Genomic DNA, 4,542 nt, shown 5'->3' with positions numbered 1-4,542 from the left:
GACAGCTGCAGGGCAGCAAGTGGTCGAGCCACGGGAGGCTGAACGACAGCAAGTGGTGGATCCACAGATGGCTGATCAACAGCATGTGGCAGAGCCACAGGTCGCGGAGCGAAGTGCTCGAGATGCAGGAGCAAGCCAAGCTGAACGCTCAGCCGAGCGACTGGACGCTCAAGGTCCGAGACCTGGTTGTGAGGCAACAGTGGTGGCTCTAACCTATCCACAAGGTGGATCATCTCTTCGAGATCGACCGATGGACGGTGAACGGGAACGTTCGCGTCGTGGACGCCGGCGTCGTATGGACGCAGACGCCGTTCCGGCAAGTGTTGACTCTCCCCGCGAGAGCCCAGCTGAGGCAAGGCCTCCTCCTGCTCTGCTCGATGAGCATGGCGAGCTATACTTTCACGTGGAACGCCTTGTGGCGTGGCGTAGACGCCAGGATCGTACCCAGTACTTGGTGAAGTGGAGGGGTTACCCTTACTCACAGAACACATGGGAGTTTGAGGCTATCCTCCGGCAAGATTGCCCTGACTTCGTTGACGCCTACGACCGGGCACATCATGTGCCGAAGCGCCACCATGGCGTGCGACAGCGTCGCCAGGCGCTGGGCGCCTCCCACTAGAGTGGGGAGCGATCAGGTCAGTAGCTGAGCTCAGGCTCTGACCAGTGGCTGCAGCAGCCAGCTCGTACGTATGAGCGGTGCTCGCAGCGGGAGCAGGAGGTGGAGAGACCTCGTAGTGTTAGGGACATGGTCCCGAAGGAAGCAGGTGCTTCGTGTTGTGCTGAACAAGGTTCAGGCACAAGCGTCTCGATAGACGCATAGTTGTTTTGAAACAACTTGCTCGATGAGCATGATCCAAATGTGGATGCGCTGTAACAGCGAAAGTGGTGTCCCGGACGGGGATCGAACCACTGGCCTTTGGCTTGACAGGCCGGAGCTCTACCATTGAGCTATAAGGGCGATGCCCGTACGTCAGTCCGAGAACGGACTACTCATGGTATGAGAGGGCTGCGCCCGGGTATATTTGAACCACCGACCAGTGGCTTCCAAAGCCAGCGCTCGACCACTGAGCTATAAGGGCGATGCTCTTAAGCTTGTCCTTTCAAGGACAGCAGTTTATGGAACGATAGGGCTGTGCCCTGATGGGTTCGAACCACCGACCTGTGGCTTCCAAAGCCAGCGCTCGACCACTGAGCTAAAAGCGGATTGCTCTTAAGCTTGTCCAAACGTGAACAATCGTTCATGGAACGACAGGGCTGTGCCCTGGTGGGCTCGAACCACCGACCTGTGGCTCTCAAAGCCAACGCTCAACCATTGAGCTAAAAGGGTGTTGCCCTTAAGCTTGTCCAAGCGTGAACAATCGTTCATGGAACGAGAGGGCTGTGCCCTAGTGGGTTTGAACCACCGACCTATCGCTTGTGAAGCGAGTGTTCAACCGCTGAGCTGTTGTCGACGACTCGAATGAGTCAAGAGCATTGCTCTAAGACAAGAAGTGTGGTAGCACAGCTGCCCATCTCTACCCTGAAATATCGTGCTTCTCCCAAGGGCACTCTGTACGTAGATATAATATTTGGCAATAGATCGGACAACCTCATGCCAAGCCGTCCGTCTCAATCATGAAGCCTCGTGACCCTTTAAAAGTCTTCCCTAACGTAGATCAGCTATGAGGTAACCTATCGAACGATCGATCAGCTAGTGAGCAGCGTATGCAACCTACCCTGTATCCATTCCTTTCGGGAATATCACCAAACTGATCGGATTTAGCGCAACGCACGAATCTTCGCACCTTTATGCTAAAACATATTAGCCGAGTTTTACTTGAGCCTAGGCTTCCAGCGCTGCGCTTGATCTCGCAAGGCAGACGAATTTGGTGTTTTTAGGGAATAGGATTGGTATCGCTTTTATGTTCAAAAAGGATGAAATCGTTTTTATCGACATCCTTTAAAGTCAACCTCATTACCGGTAGCCGTTTTTTAACCCAAATTTTTCTTGATGCCTGTGGTTCCAGACGTTTTTGCTGCCTGTGGTTTTGAAGTGCCAACCCAGTTGGTACCACAACTTCGTCATATCATACGTCGAATCTCTACATAACAATATCAGTGAACAGGACCGCGCGGAATGTGCGGAGCGGACCCAGCGTCGAGCTTTCCGGCAAACCGGAAAGTGCTGAGATCAACTAATATCTGACCTGGAGAGTCATACCAAAACGGCACATTTTAGAATTGATGTTGTTGTTGTTGTTAATGGTAAATGCCGAAGTGAGTAGATTAAAGTCAATTTAATCTGTCCTCTAAACTTCTACTCTAGCGTTTACCTCCTTTTTGTCCTCTTGCCAAGCGCTTCTGGCCATCCACCAGATTAACCGGTTTGGCAACGGCCCATCCTGGAACGTTCAGCCGGTTAGCGGAACCGTGCAGAGTCGGTGTGAATTAACACTCCCACTCACCGCTACTGCACGGCGTTCGTCTTCGTCAAGGATCGCTACTCAGCGGCGTTCCTCTTCTTGATCCCGCTTGCCTCGCGAAGGAACGCTAGCGTCTTCGTTCCAAGCGTCTTCGTCAGCATGTTGGCGCTTCGTGTCGACGTAGTCCACCTTGATCCTAGAGCGTTCCACATTCTCCCGAATGAAGTGATGTCGGATATCCACGTGCTTGGTCCTAGCGTGATACCCAGCGTTACTTGCAAGTTCGATAGCACCTTGATTGTCCTCCCAGACCTGCGTCGCTCCCACTTGCTCGTGACCCATGTCCTTGAGAATAGCACGTGTCCACAGTACCTCTTGCGTACACAGACTCAGAGCCATGTACTCTGCTTCCGCTGAGCTGAGTGCAACCGTTCTCTGGTACTTGGACTTGAACACAACCGGAGCGTTCCCAATCATGACCATGACACCTGATACAGAACGCCTGTCGTCAATGTTGCTTCCCCAGTCTGCGTCCGTGAACGCCTCTGCCTTGACACCTTGCGTTCCACTTTGGTAGACGATACCGTGCTGCCGAGTTGTCTTCAAGTACTGGAGGACCCGTATCGCTGCCTTCCAGTGTTGCGTTCCAGGATTCTCCAGGAAGCGTGACGACTGCGTTACAACGTACGCAATGTCCGGTCGAGTGCATGTTGTGATGTACATCAGGCATCCGATCAAGGAACGGTACGGTCTTGACTGCATTTCACGTCGTTCCTTCTCCGTGGCTGGCGACATCATCTTCGACAGCTTCATGTTTGACGCGCATGGGTTATCCAACATCTTGGCGTTCCGTTGGTTGAAGCGTTCTACAATGTCGTCAATGTACCGAGTTTGCTTGATCATCAGCGTTCCAGCTGCCTTATCATGATCAATCTCCATCCCCAGGATGAACTTTGCCTCGCCAAGCTCTTTCATCTTGAAGGCACTCTTCAGAGCGCCCTTTACTTCGCGAATCTCTTCGCGTGTCTTCGCCGCAATGATCATGTCGTCCACATACAGGCACACGTACACGAATGCGTCCCTGGAACGCTTGACGTAGACACACTGGTCGGCTCCACAACTCTTGAAACCGCTCCGCAGGAACACACGATGGATAGTCTTGTTCCATGCACTTGCAGCTTGCTTCAAACCATATATGGCCTTTAGCAGCTTGCACTTCATGCGTTCAGCGTTCTCGAGACCTAGTGGAACGTCCATGTAGACCAAATCCACCAAACCACTGTTTAGGAACGCTGTGTCAGCATCCAGTTGCTCCATAATGTAGTCGCATGCCACACACACAGCGAGTACAACTCGAATCGAGTTCATGTTTGCAACAGGAGAATACGTCTCAAAAAAATCGATTCCAAACTTCTGCTTGAACCTTTGAGCTACTAGGCGTGCCTTGTAACGGATAACACGACCGTTCTCGTCACGCTTCTTGGTAAACACCCAGCGACATCCAATGGAACGCGTAGCCGTTCCACATGGAACCAACGTCCACGTTCCGTTCTGGGAATGAGAGTGTAACTCAGCCTTCATAGCCCGACGCCATTCAGCTGCTTCATCACTGGCGATAGCTTCTGCGTACGTGTTCGGCGTATCCGAAACGCCTCCGATGCTGGCCCGCGTATGCCAAACACTGCCTCTGCGAGTAAACAGTCTTCATCGATCCTAGGACGCTTTAGGAGACGGCGGGCCCATCACTACCTCTTTCAGACTGGCGTTCCACATCGACATCGTGGCCGTTCCCCAAGCAGAAACACCGAGCTCACGGAGTCGGGGTGAGCAGTTCCGTTTCAGGATGGAGAGGATTATCCGGGCTTCTTTGGACTGTAAGTACGTTGGTGAGACGGAACGTGGCAGCCTCCGGTCTCACTCGAAGCGCGGTTCATCCGGGGCGGGGAAGCTTGTGGTAAGCCCGGGCGTTCCGGTTCGGTTCAACAGCGTCCCACCTCAGAGGCGTGGAGGGGTGTCTTCCGGATTCTCCTCATCCTTTTCTCTTTGACGCATCCTGAGCGTGCCATGTGAGGGATTTGATATCCGTTGATATGGTCTGTTGTATGCTGTATTCGAGTGGGAGTAGTGGTTTCCAATATGT

At 52.9% G+C, this 4,542-nt stretch overlaps 1 pseudogene across 1 annotated transcript; it reads right to left on the bottom strand.

Annotated features, from left to right (window-relative positions):
• Positions 1–1,007: 1,007 nt before the first annotated feature.
• PITG_31657 lies at positions 1,008–1,079 on the bottom strand (annotated as a pseudogene). Its single transcript has one exon. The product of its transcript is annotated as a tRNA-OTHER (tRNA).
• Positions 1,080–4,542: the final 3,463 nt, after the last annotated feature.

Source organism: Phytophthora infestans, genomic scaffold, assembly GCF_000142945.1.
Source record: "Phytophthora infestans T30-4 supercont1.528 genomic scaffold, whole genome shotgun sequence".
Classification (NCBI taxonomy): Eukaryota; Oomycota; class Peronosporomycetes; order Peronosporales; family Peronosporaceae; genus Phytophthora; species Phytophthora infestans.
The sequence above is the reverse complement of the archived record's forward strand: the minus strand, read 5'-3'. Positions and strand labels throughout refer to the sequence as shown.